Below are 14,418 nucleotides of genomic sequence, written 5' to 3' on the forward strand. Positions count from 1 at the left end.
CCACCCAGGCACCCCCAGAATTTATTAATGAGGGATTTTGCTTTTTATCTTTTTAACCTAGTCTTTGAAATCCGGTGTGTATTTTAAACTCACGGCTCATTGGGGTTTGCACAAGCCCTGTTTCAAGTGCCCAGGAGTCACGTGGGGCTTGTGGTGGCCTGGAAAGTGCTAGCACCTGGAGGCTGGCCAAGCCCGGTGCCTGGATTCTTCGGGATAGACGAGGAGGGAGGGAAGGTAACCCCACCCCCATGGCTGCCTGGGTCACATGGCTTTGTGATAATTGCTTTTCTGTACATGGTGTGATTTCACCTTCAGAGAAAGCTTAGGAACTAGGGATTACTGTTATTATATTGGAGGCTCCGACTTGCCTGAGGTCACTCAAAATTCCCTGGTCGCCAACTCCCAACAGCTGACCGCCCCCATGATCTGCCAGAATCTGTGATGCCCCCCGAATCTGTGATGACCAGCCAGGCTGGTCAGCTGGCTCAGGGTTTTGGCTGCCCCGTCCTCCCAGACCACCTCCCCAGGCCGCCCTCCAGGGTAGCGCGGGGGCGGGGGGGGGGGGGGGCCTGGGAAGCCAAACACGACAGCTCTCCCTCGACTAAGAACGAGTTCTGGAGGCTGAGAGCAGACGTGCTCCGTTCTGGCTTCTGTGGAAGGAGCCGGGGGTGAGGGGGAGCTGGGGCCCCCACCATGCGTCTGGATTTATGCCCTTGCCCCGCAGCCCGCCCATCTTGTGGTCACACGCTTTCTTGTAGCAACTGGTACAGTCGTTTTAAACCCATTTATTTAGCCGGGTGCTCAAAGGACTTCTGGTTACTGTCACTCTGCGGCACTGCCAGAACCGATTTCCTAGATCTCTTCTCGTTTGCTGCTCTCAAGCTGTGGGTTCCTTCTGAGTCCTGGAAGGAAAATATTTTCGAAAGATGCCATCTTCGGGAACGACCCTCTCCCCGCCAGGCTGGGAGTTGGAGGGGGCTTGTCCTGGGCTGCCCCAGCTTGGTGCCTTCTGCACAAAAGTAGGCACATTTCAGGACCGGAGAGGCACAATGGGAGGCAGGTGGGGCAGGGGAGAGGAAGAGGAGGGAGGGTGGAGGGAGGAGGGTGGGGAGGGGAGGGGAGGGGAGGAGAGCTCCTGCTTGGATGTCTTCAGAGCAGTGCTTCTCTGGGGCGCCTGGGTGGCTCAGTCCGTTGAGCGTCCGACTTTGACTCAGGTCATGATCTCACGGTTCTTGGGTTCGAGCCCCGCATCTGTGCTGACAGCTTGGAGCCTGCTTCAGATTCTGTGTCTCCCTCTCTCTCTCTCTCCACCCCACCCCACCCCCCATCTGTCTGTCTGTCTCTCTCTCTCAAAAATAAATAAAAACATTAAAAAAAAAACCAAAACACAGAGCAGTGCTTCTCAACTTGGGTGGCACCTCAGAATGCTCTAGGAGCTTTAAAGACCCTGAGGCCAAGCATCGCCCCCACCTGCCCTGAAATACTGATTTTATGGGTCTGGGGTGTGGCCTGGGAATCAGGATGTTTCAAGGCTCCCGACCCATTCTACTGAGCTGGATTGAGGTGAGACAGTCCTGCAGGTGTGAGAGGACTGAGTTAGTCCCCTGTCCAGAGAGATTGTCCACCTGAAAATGGAGAAAAGGACATGAGCGCTTTCGACGGGGCGCGGCCTCAGCACCCTCCCCAGAGCTCGCCTGGTTTTGGAGGCGTCTATTGACTGGGCAATTTTACACCTCTTGGTGGGGCGGGGAAGGGGGAAAGAGAAGTTAAGTCATTAAAACTGAAATAACTTTTGTCCGTAACATCACAAATGGCTTTTGTCTCGAGGGGACATGAGAGGGTGGCATCGATCAGCAAATCCCATTCTGGCATTCCTGATTGCCCGGGTTCACGGCTGATTTGCACATTCTCTTTTCAACCGGTCATCTTGTCAGTTTCCTCATTAATTAGCAGGCTGGAAAAATTATACGTATTCACTTTTTTAAATTAAAAAAAAATTTTTTAACGTTCATTCATTTTTTGAGAGGCAGAGAGAGACAGCGTGAGTGGGGCAGGGGCAGAAAGAGGGAGACACAGAATCCGAAGCAGGCTCCAGGCCCCGAGCTGTCAGCACAGAGCCCGACGTGGGGCTCGAACTCACAGACTGTGAGATCATGACCTGAGCTGAAATCAAGAGCCGGATGCTTAACTGACCGAGCCACCCAGGCCCCCTAGTCTTTCTTATTTTTAATACGCACACTCAGGGGTTTCACTGACCTCTAAACAGCAGGTTAGCTGTATCTCACGTGTTTTCATAGCGCACAGGACCAGGACACGTGGGACAACTCTCCTGCCCTCCGGCGGAGTCTCGGGGCTGTGCTCCTCCTCCCGCTGCGGCCACTGCGGTCACGACTGCTCGTCCTGGGCCCAGACCCAGCGTCCAAGTCGGGAACGCGGAGGCCGTAGACGTCTTCCGTCACAGCCTTGGAAATCACAGCATCGCTTCCAACAGCCCCGTGTCGACCCAAGCCAGATCCTGTCGTGTGGCCAACTCAGCCACCTCGCATCCACCACGGAAATACTGCACGTCTATTCGACTTCCATCAAGTGCAGAAACAGACCCGACGCATCTGCAGAATAAGTGTCCGAATGGTGGTTGCGTCTGGGGGTGGGGATAGACTGAAAACAGCATAGGGGAATTGTCTGGGGTCCTGGCAAGATTCTACGTGTTGTGTGAGGCTGTTGGTCACATAGGTATATGTGCGTTTGTCAAAACCCATCAAAGTGTGCACTTAACAGCTGTGCATCTTACTGTATAGAATTGTATCTCGGTAAGTAACCAACAACCACAAATACCACGCGCCTATCTGGGTCTTAGTACCCCTCCCCGCAATACACACACACACACACACACACACACACACACACACCCAAAGACCAGAGCCAGCGACTAAGGCTTGTTTATTTAGGAAATAATCCTGTTCAAGGAGTGAGGGGCTGGGGGACGAGACAGGGGAGGAGGGAACACCAATATCAACCAGAATGTGTCATTAATTTACTGCCCCCGGTGACTGGTGCTTGACTTCACCGGGACCTTCTCGGGAGCCTTATGAAACGCATCTCGGAACTGTCTGCCTGAGAGGGCAGAGGGGAAGGACTTTTCCATTGACTCCTGTCCCTCATGGGTCCCAGTTGACTTCCCAAGCATTAACTCACTTGTGCTTCTGGGTTGTTCAGAGGTTCATAGGCAGCTCCAAGGTGGCCCCCAGGGACGCTTGCTCCTGGGATTCTCAGCCCTGTGTAGTCCCATTGTGTTCTAGCACTTGGGGACAGAGCATCACCTGTTGGCCATCCATCTAGCACATCCACTCTATCCTAGAGGATGGTTCGGCTACACGGCAGGACGTTACCCCGGTCAGGTGCCTTTGACGAGCCTTTAGTGAGCCATTCTACTGTTCTCTTAGTCCAGATGTTTCCAGATGATAGGCTATTATTTATATGGTAAGGTCAATGGATCTCACGGTCAAGTGCACATTATCACATCTCCTCTGCCTCTGGGACTTAGGAGTGGGAACTGATTGGGACGGGAGGGAACTTTCTGGGATGATAGCAATGCCGGGTATAGTGATAGAGGTTTGTGACACACAGTATAGGAATTTGTCAAAACTCGGCAGATATACGCTGAAGATCTGGACATTTCTTTGTGCTTTACTTTGCCCCCCCCCAAAAAAAATGCAAATAAGTGTATAGCTCTAGTGAACGAAAGCCATGCTCAATTATTTCGGGGTGTACCGTGACAGCAATTTCCTTTTATTTATTTATTTTTTATTTTTTAAAAGTAATCTCTGGGGGCGCCTGGGTGGCTCAGTCGGTTAAGCGTCCGACTTCGGCTCAGGTCACGATCTCGCGGTCCGTGAGTTCGAGCCCCGCGTTGGGCTCTGGGCTGACGGCTCAGAGCCTGGAGCCTGCTTCCGATTCTGTGTCTCCCTCTCTCTCTGACCCTCCCCCATTCATGCTCTGTCTCTCTCTGTCTCAAAAATAAATAAACTTAAAAAAAATTAAAAAAATAAAAGTAATGTCTGCACCCAACGTGGGGCTCGAACCCACAACCCTGAGATCGAGAGTCACATGCGCCACCAAAAGAGGGAAAGGGGGTTCTTGACGCCTCGAGGGCGTGGGGGGACTTGAAATAATCTGGACGTAAGCATTCTTCCGGACAATAGTGATCCACGGAGCAGGACAAACTGGGGATTGATTTGGCCGCTTCTCATCTTGAGGGTGTGACGAGCAGGTGAGTCAGGGCTGCGGGGAGCTCATGACCGAGAGGACAGGCTTCGAATCTTGACAAACGATGTCGCAGCGACGCGAATCGTCTCAATCGCGTCCACTTGGAGGTGAAGTGTCAGGCAAGTCGCCGAAACTTTGCTTCAGTGCGTTTCCTCGCGTGCAGTGTGGGCATCGTTACGCCTCCCCCCACAGGTAGGGTTAACCAGAACCCTGTCTGCAAAAACGTGTTGTGCCTGGCACACGTAAGTGCTCAATAAGGGGCAGTTTTTATTCCTCTACCTACTAGGTAAAGCACTTGCCCCAGAGTACTTGATTTCATCCGGGCCACGATTCAGGAGGACACTATCTGTCGGGATTGGAGCCCAGGAGACAGCCCGTCAAGTACAACATTTCTGACATGTGGTTATTCGTGGATCCTGTACGTCCACTGCTTCTCAGCCCCTTTGATTTTCCGCGGAGCTTGACAAGAAAATCTCCTACATCTCCCCGCGTCCCACAACGTGTCAGTGTCGCTCTATTATCTGCTACATTTCTTTTCTCCCCGCCGTCTTTCTTTCAAAGCGGCAGCTACAAGAGTGAGGAGCTTGTACGTGTTTTATAAATCCTTTCTCCCTCCTGTCGATTGCTTGGCAAGCGTCCGATCCCATTATGACACGGAGAATCAACTGCGGGCCGCGGGGGGGGGTGCTCGCCGAGCCGCTGGAAAGCCTGGGCGCCCACTCGTCACCCTCTCCCGCGCGGCTGCCGGCCCCGATGTTCAGCACATCAGACACTCGATGGCTCCCGACTTCCTCCACCGGGCTTCATATTTGACAACCAGCAGGCTCTACAGAGGGTCTGCTCCTTCCTGCTTTGGTGAAAAACTGGCAGGTGGGGGGGGGGGGAGTGGATCGTAAAGTCCCCTCCTCCTTTCTTTTCCCTCTCATCTGTGAGGGCTTCCAGACACACATGACTTATTTATATTCTGACTCTGAAAGAGGCTTGTTCTGAGGATGCCTGCTGGGTAATTGAAGGATGGTCTTTGGAATTTTTCTGTTTCCCCTGTCAGCGTGCTATTCAGTTACCCACAATGGCATTCCTGCAGAATAGAGTGCTCTTGCCAGCTCTGGCCTGATTCTGTCTACACTCGCTGCTTCCTCGGCCACTCGAGAGGCGGGGGGTGCCGGATGGTGCCCAGCGGCGCCCAGGAATGGGTGGAGAACAATGGGAAAAACCTTTGTTCGTTCTTTTCCCCAAGGTTTTCCCATTCTTTTTGCTTTATGGCATCTGTGACGGTTTGCCCGGGATGCAAACCCGTGAGGCAGGGGAATGCGCACAGACTCTTGGGTCAGACGGCCCCGAGTTCAAATCCTGGGGCCCCGGCCGTGGTCGATGAGACCTTTGCTCCCGACTCTCCACTCCCCACCTGTGTCAGAATGGGACACTGTTGCCCTTTGGCGTGTGCGTCTGGGTGTGAGTCTCGAGTCCCTCCTGCCAGATGGGGCAGGGCCTGTGGCTGTTGGGGGCGGAAGGGACCGTGTGGCCCAGGGCATTTCTGCCGTATGTCCTCTATCCACCATGAGAAGGACCGTGTCCCCGTGACTGCTGGCCCCCGACGAATACAGATGGAGCCCGCCTGATCCCACCCTGCAGCCTGGGAGCCGTCCTAGCCGGTCCAGACGACTGGGGTGGGGGAGAAAAAGAAATGTCGGCAGGATTTGGCTAACTTTTTCTTCACAAGACCGGCTACTAATTATTTTAGACTGTGAAAGGCCAGATGGTCTCTGTCGCAACTCCTTAACTCCAGCCGTGTAGGGCTAGGCAGCCACAGACGGTTCATAAACAAATGAGTGCGGCCGGGTCCAATAACATTGTATTTATGGACATTGACATTTGAATCATACATAAATCTCTCCTGTCACAGAATAGTCCTCTTTCGGATTGTTTTTCTTTCTGACCATTTAAAAATGGAAAAACCAGGGGCGCCTGGGTGGCGCAGTCGGTTGGGCGTCCAACTTCAGCCAGGTCACGATCTCGCGGTCCGTGAGTTCGAGCCCCGCGTCAGGCTCTGGGCTGACGGCTCGAAGCCTGGAGCCTGTTTCCGGTTCTGTGTCTCCCTCTCTCTCTGCCCCTCCCCCGTTCATGCTCTGTCTCTCTCTGTCCCAAAAATAAATAAAAAACATTGAAAAAAATTTAAAAAAAAAAGAAAAAAAGAAAAAAAAAACAAATTGCTTGGATTATGAGTGTTTAATCTGTTGTGATTTTATTTTATGTTCCAGTGAGGGCGGGGGGGGGGGGGTGCCAAGCGAAGCAGTGTTTCCCTCCCCACAGTGGGGCTCCAGGGGATAACTCTTAGCCGTTGACAGGGTCTGTGGGGAGAGGCCGTGGGGGGCCGGCCCCTAGCTGGGTGCCTCCGGGGCTCCAGTTTTCCCTGTCCTGCTCTCAGGAGTGGAGAAGGCATCTCTGGGAGAGCCAGGCTTGGGCCTCTGGGTATGGTGCGCATGCAGACATAGGAACTGACAAACCCTTGCCACCTGGAACATTCTGGGGTGCAGGTACCAGGAAGAGAGGACAGGGGGTCTTCTACCCATTTCTTACTAGTTCTTAGGAGTCATTGGAGAGCGCCTCACTGATTCCTAGGGTTCCGTGCGCATGACCATGACACTGAGGATAGGCAGCAGTCGTGCAATGCCCGGAGACATCCCACAGAGGGCTAAGGGCCCAGACCATTGGCACGGCCTGGGCGGACATGGGCATCTTTTCAGAGGGCGTCCTCAGCCATGGAGATGCCCAGAGTCTGAACATCATCCCAAAAAACTCGGAGGGGGAGGGACCTGCCATCTCCATGGAGACCACCTGGAGGGCAGCAGCTCCCCTGGACCAATGGAACGAGACCAAGTCAGAGACAGATGGGGCGGGAGCCCTGCCCACACCTGTCTCAGGCTGCGGCAGGGACAGAGACCCAAGGGCTCAGAACTGGACTGAGAGGAAACCAGAGGGAATTGATTCTTTCCTTATTTTATTTTTTTATTTTTGAGAGAGAGAGAGAGACAGTGTGAGCAGGGGAGGGGCAGAGAGAGAGAGGGAGACACAGAATCTGAAACAGGCTCCAGGCTCTGAGCTGTCAGCACAGAGCCCGACGCGGGGCTCGAACTCACGAACCGCGAGATGATGACCTGAGCCGAAGTCGGACGGTTGACCATTTAACCGGCTGAGCACCCAGGTGCCCCAGGGAATGAATTCTAATAACAGAGAGTGATCAGAAGACGGTGGGACCTGCCTGAGATGTCAGCAGGAGATGAGACAACACGTAAAAGCATCTTATGTTTTTATGTTTATACCCTCGAGCCTGAGGCCGCTCCAGAAGCCAGGTAAACGTTCGATTACAATCCTCATGGTTTCCCTGCACCCCATCTCCCCACTCCCCGCCAGTGGGGAAATGTTTCAGCCTCTTGCCGGAGGAGGGAAGGAAAGGGAGAGGGAGAGAGACAGACACTGTCTGTTAGGCTATGACCTACATGGGTTATAAAAACATGGAAACACAGCTAAAAGGACAGTTTATGCTACCGAGCTCAAATGAACCAAACGCATGCTTTCTTTCTGGGTCCCTTCCCTGCTCTTCCCCTTAAAACTTCCCATGCATGGAGCGCCTGGGTGGCTCAGTGGGTTAAGCGTCCAACTTTGGCTCAGGTCATGATCTCCCAGTTTGTGAGTTTGAGCCCCGCATTGGGTTCTGTGCTGACAGCTCAGAGCCTGGAGCCTGCTTCCGATTCTGTATCTCCCTCTCTTTCTCTGCCCCTCCCCTGCTTCCTCTCTCTCTCTCTCTCTCTCTCTCTCTCTCTCCATAAATAAATAAACTTAAAAAAAATTCCCATGCATATCCAAGACCCAGTTTTAACTACCTCTTCTCCCCGAGTGGTTTCAGACCGAGGCATGGAGGCACAACTCCTAGCTAAGGACATGAGGCCTCCCCAACCTGCTTGATGGGCAAGCAGGTTGATTCAGTCCCCAGATTAAAAAACATGTTCTCGTATTCCTAAATTCGTTGACTTGGTCTTACGCCCACCACACTTGGAAGGCTTTCCCAGCTTCAAGAACCTCAAAACATCCGTGCAGATTTTCTTCTAGTTACTTCGATGATTCCTTTTTTTTCACATCGATATCTAGAACCCAGCTGGAATTAAGTTGGGTATAAGGATAGAGGCAAGAGGCAAGATGTCGAGACAAACCCGTGCTCCCCGGAGTCACGTAACGCGGCAGCTCTCGCATCACACCTGACAGGTACCGTTCGCACGGCTGGCACGCCCCTGGGAGCCCGTGCAAGGGCCAAGCGGGTGCAGGCCAAGCACAGAGACGGCGGAGTCGGGCAGGACGGCGGCGGACGGCGGCGTTCTCCGAGGCGAGTAGCAGACAGAGAAAAGCAGGCGTTAAGCTCTGAACCTGGAGACACTGCCAAACCTAGGAAGCAGAAACAGGAAGGAGGGCCCTCAAGGGGACAGCCGGCACAGTCCGCCCAAGTGCGGGCAGCCTGGCTGGAGCTGTTTCTGCCGCAGCTGGGATGGGCATTTCCAGGACAGCAAGGGGTGGGCTTTGGGGGTCTGGCATCCTGCCTCGGGCTTAGTCTAGCTGAGAAACCTTGACCCGGCTAACTACCTTTCTGCAAAAGCCTTCATTCCCTGCTTTGTAAACTAGAAACAATGCTCGTCCCTGGGGTTGCTGAGGATTAGCCGAACATTCAGTAAGCTCCCTGGACGGTGCCCTGTGCGGGGAGAGCCTAATATGTTAGTTCATTTCTCTTCCCTCCCTTTTCCTTTGAACTCCACCAGAGGGAAGCTGCGGCTGGGGAAGCCAAGGATACATTGTTTCTTCAGGTAAAAAGGTTGCAAGGCATTCTGGGTGGGTTGCCCTTGGGGCCAGAGAGGGCTTGGCAGGATTGTTGGGTGTGGGTGTTAGAAAGCAGGGTTTCTCTATCGCACCCACCCTGGAGGGGAACGGAGCCCCAGCGGCACCTGCACGGCCCTTCCCCGGGGAACCTGTAGCCTGTGGGTGTCTGTCTGCGTCGAGGGAAGGATCATGGGGTCCGAAGCTCTGCCCCCAGGACCGTGGGGACTTAGGAAGCCAATCTGGCACCAGCTGCTTGGAGCAAACCAATTCCCACGTGGACCCATCTCCTGGGTGTAAAATAGACGCACCGGCGAAGCCCATTTGTAAAGGTTTATGAGTGAGCCGGGGTTGCGGGAGCACCTCTCCAGCTCTCCAGAGGGGGGCGCTCGCAGGAAAGGATGAATCACCGAGCGGAGATACAGAATCATCTTGGAATGCGACACGGACATAAGGTGCCCTCTCCTTCCTTTCTCTTCCTTTTCTGGTTGCGTTAGAGAGAAACAGAGAGGGAGGGAGGAAGAGAGAGATGACCGATGAAGGGGGAGGGGGGAGGGCGCGCACATGCCCTAAGGAAGGACGCTCAAGATGATAAAATAAAGCCCAATTTTTGTCCCTCTAGGGGTGCTCGTCGCTGAAGCCGCTACGGATGTCAGTGGATGTCAGCGCTCACGCGCAAACACAGTGCTCCGTAATCCTGCAGCCACGGCCTGAGGACGGTCACATGTCACCCATGTGTAGGGACCGGGTTCCTGCCGCTCGCGGTCCTTCAGTCATGGTAGGAGGGGAGCAGAGTGTTTAGACCCACACCCGGGCGCCTGCCATCTCTCTCCTACCTGCTGGAGATGCCCCTGCGGGACAGACGTGTGTTCATCAGACGGATGTCCCTCTGCGCACAGGGGCTCTCTCCGCATAAGTGCCCAGCGAGGGGGGTGTTAAGGGGGTGTGTGGGGGTCCTTTCCAGGGTAGGCTATGGCAAGCCCTCCGGGGGGCTGTCAGCCTTTGTTGCGCTGGTATTCTGGCTCCAACCGAGGGTCCCTAGAGCAGAGATGCTGGACAGTCGTGTGACACGGGTGGAGGGAGGTATGACGCTGGAGTCAGAGGGAACCAGACGTCGTCCCCAGAGATGGCTCGTGCTGCCATGACTCGGCAGCGACCGGGCGCGCTTCTAATCCACCGGCGATGCCTTGCTGATGGGTCACCAAGCGTCATCGGCGTAAATCTTTTTTGTCTGCTGTCTGTCCTCACCATAGAGCTTGGGTTCCGTGAATGCGGGGAAGGTTTTTGTTAAATTATTATGTCCTCAGTAATTAGAGCAGGGCACAGAGTGGTACCGAGGATATTTCGGGAATGGCCGAAGAAAGGAATGAGCAAGGAGGAGAGTGGACGCTCCCGAAGGCAAGGTGCCGGGATTTGAGAGCCACATCTCCACGGACCGCGGCCCTGTTTGGGTCCTTTACCTCCCTCTGCCCGAATGGCTTGGGTGATCTCTGAGGTCCCCAGGGCTCAGACCGTCCTGAGGCTGCCTGCCTCCTCCATCACTGGTCCAGTTGTTCTGGAAATCTCCTTTATTTTGTTTTTCGGTGGCAGAGATGACAAAGGACAGGGAAAATTTAGCCTCCAGGCCCTTGGTTTGCTTAACAGGTTTGAGGGAAAAGTCACTTCTCCAGCCCACTGTGAGGCTGGCTTGCAATTGCGTTGGTTATGGGTAAATGAATATGCAAACGCCGCCCTTGGCCTTGAGAAAGCCCGTGGTGCCTGAGAGGGAGTGGGGTAAACGCAGGGGGGAGCATAGATGAGGGGCACTTGGGGCCTTCCAACATCCCCCCTACCCCCCACCCCCGCTTTCAGAGGTGGGAGGCGTGGGGACAGGGTGGCCGTCCCTTTGCCCGACCACGTCGGTGCCCAGCACCAGGTCTGCGCGGTGGCCGAGACTTCGTGTCCAGGAGCCACCTGCTGGGCCGGGAGGGGGTTTATTTATCAGTGTGAAACACTCCACCCTCCCGAGTGTTTTATGGGATTCCCAAACCATGGCAAGCAGACGAATGTTCTTCCCCCAAGCTTCCCTCGGGAGAGAGAGAGGAAAAACACGAGGATCGGAGAGATGAAAAGCTTTTTTTCTCCCCCTTCCCCCACCCCCCCTGCAAAACTGGGACTGCACTTCAGATGAAAATAATGCGTCTTGAAGGTGGTGATAAGGTAGAGGCGAAAATTGCCCCCGCGCTGTTTAAGACGGTGCTTCCGGCTTATCTCTGCGGTGCCCGTCAGGTGGAGACGGCATTTGCTGCCGACTGAGAGAGCCCAGGGTGTGGAACAAAAGCTGTCTTTTGAAACGCGGTCTCTGAGAACACTGGCCTATTTTTTTAAAGTGTTTAATTTCAAGGCTTCAACGCATCCTTTTTTTTTTTTTTTTTCCTTCTTTACAATTTTTTTTTTCTTATAATAGGCGATTGTGGGGCACAAACAAAATGTGGCCGCCGATTAGGGCTGTGTCTCGCTTGCTCGTCCAACTGTTCCGTCTTTTGTTGTGCCGTGAATGCGTTTTCCTAAGCCACTTGGCTTCTCGGATGCTGTGTATTTAATTTGCCTCGAACATTCCTGCAGATCAGGCCCTTTTAGACCAGCGTTTTGTTAGGGCCTTGTATGATTGCACAGGGAGTGGGGCCACGGGTCCAGGAGACTGGGTAGGGGTGAGGGCGGTCTGCTGGCCCGCTCAGCTGGCTCCACGCCTGCCCCTCCAGGCCGTCTGACGGGGGCTGGGCGTCTCAAACATCCTTCCCAGGTCGCCCTGGCTTTTATCTCCCCCCACCCAGGCTCTTGGGCAAACTATTTCTTTAACATACCAAAAAGCTGACCACTTGACCCACAAAAGCCTGACTTTCTAGAACATTCCTTTACACTCAGAACAATTGTTTGGACTCAGAACAATTCTTTGGACCCCTGTCCTTCAGAGGCCTGCCGGGATGAATCGGGCAGTGAGGGCATCTTCTGAGCTCTGCCGACTTTGAGGGGTTTCTGCTCCGCTGAGGGGCGTCAGCTTGGTGGTGTTGACCCTAAGACATGCTTCATACAGCCGCCCCCATAATTGCAGCAGGTGCCTGACACCCGTGAGGGCCTTGGGGGACGGTGAGACAGGGTGGGGCCTGGGGACTGATCTGGGGCCACTCCCGGGGGTAGGGACATCTCTGTAGCCTTTTAAAGACGGGGAGTAATGGAGCTGAGTGTGGGAGGTGAGCGAGCCAGATGTGACTGACATTTTGAGGTCAGAGCGGGCAAACCCGGCGGGGAGGGCCCACGGGACATCAGACACAAGTGGACTTTGCTCTTGACCCCGAGGGAAGATGGGAGCCCGATGATGCACGATCCGTGTGAGGGTTGCCGTGGACAATAGTGTCCCCTCCTCAAAAGACATACTCAAGCCCTAACCTCCTGTGAACGTGACCTTATTTGGAAATAGGGTCATTGCAGATGTAATCGAGCCAAGTTGAAGGTATACTTGATTAGTGTGGGTTGGGGCTCTAATCCAGTATGACTGGTGTCCTTACAAGAAGAGAAGACACACACACACACACACACACACACGCGCGCGCGCACACACACACACGTGCCCACAGGGACGATGCCGTGCGGATTGCCCACAGCTCCCAGAAGCCAGGAGCGAGGAGGCATGGACCAGTCTGTGTTAGGGCCGCCAGAAGGAACCAAGCCCGCGGACTCCTCGGTTTTGGACGTGTGGCCTCCAGAACTAGGAGAGAGTACTTCCTGATGCTTTAAGTGACCCCCTTGTGGCCATTTGTGATGGGAGAGCGACAGGAAACTCACACGAGGGCCTGCTGTGGGCCGAGGCTTCATATCCGTCTCCGTCGGATTCTGACAACAGCCCAGAGGTGGACGGTGACTCCTTTTCCAAGATGTTCCGAGTGAGCGACAGGGTCAGGATGGGAACCCTGGCCACCCGATTCCTCAGAGGGCCAGCCCGGGGCAGAGATAGCTCTGCGCCTCTCGTCTCCTGCCCGGACACAAACCCACTCCTGCGTCTCTGCCTCTGGAAGGCTTCTGCCCTCGCTCCCCACCTGCCCCTGCGCACGGGGCCAACTTCTTCTTTCTGCATCCCTCTTGGACTTTGGCCACCCTGCCCTCCACACCCCCTGGCCTCTGGTGGGCAGAGCCGTGGAGCCTGGATGCCAGGGGGAAGCTGAGGTCTCCATCTGAAGTTGGAAACCCTTCCGCAGACAGGGGGCAAGCGCCCACGGGTGGGGTCCTCCGCAGGATGAACAGCTGCATCCGTTTCCCCTCAAGCAGGTCCCCCAGGGCCACACCAAGCCTGTTGCTGTCAGAGGGCTGGGCCTGGGTTTGCCCCGTGGAGACGAAACAAGCTGAACTACAGCATTTCAAAGGCGCCTGGAATTCTGGTCTCCGTTTTGGAACACTCCTCCTTGCGGTAAGTCCGGGAGCCACTAGATGGCAGTAAAGACCGAGGCTGGACCAGTGTCACCGCCAGGGGCTGGATAAGGCAGGGGGTGGGAGGGGGGGAGACCCAGAAAACCCATTGCGGGAGAAGAGAGGGCACTCGAGCCACCGCTGTCCGTGAGGGACCCAGGAAAGGGGACGGAAGGATCAACGTGCAGTGAGGCTGGGCTGGGAGCCTGACGATTGGACGCACGGGAGCCTCTTGGAAGGAAGTCGGTCGGAGAGTCCACCTGGTTCCTTCATTTTGAAACAGGTGACTTTCCAGAGCCCCAGGCATTTTTCTCAGGGATCACAGGGCCCAAGGCTGTTTGCCAGACGGTGCACATCTGTGTGTCAGGCCAAGGAGACCCAGGGAGATGGCGGCAGTTGGGGGGGGAGGGGTGGCCACAGCAAGGCAGAGCTAGGGGTACTGAGGCACGCGGGCCTGGAGGAGAAGCCTGGCATGACTACCTACCAGTTAGTGACCCCAAACAGGTGACTTACCCCTTCCTCACCTGTAAATTGGGGTAATGACAGGTAATGGGGTAACCATGGCGGGGTTACATGAGACAGTGCAAGGAAAAGACGCACAGGACCTGGTACCCAATTCAACCCCGAGCCTGTGCTGTTAGCAGAATCACCAACTCCATCATGCTTGTTCTTCTGTTGTTTTTTTTTTTAAGTTGTTGTTTATTTATTTTTAGTAATCTCTTCACCCATCGTGGGGCTCGAACCCACGACCCCAGAGATGAACCCCTGACTGAGCCACCCAGTCGCCCCCATGTTATTCTTGATAGCATAGGGTTATCTTAGAAGAGGAGTCAGGTGTAGGGATACCTTGTT

The sequence above is a fragment of the Neofelis nebulosa genome, chromosome 16 (genome assembly GCF_028018385.1).
Source record: "Neofelis nebulosa isolate mNeoNeb1 chromosome 16, mNeoNeb1.pri, whole genome shotgun sequence".
Taxonomy (NCBI): Eukaryota; Metazoa; Chordata; class Mammalia; order Carnivora; family Felidae; genus Neofelis; species Neofelis nebulosa.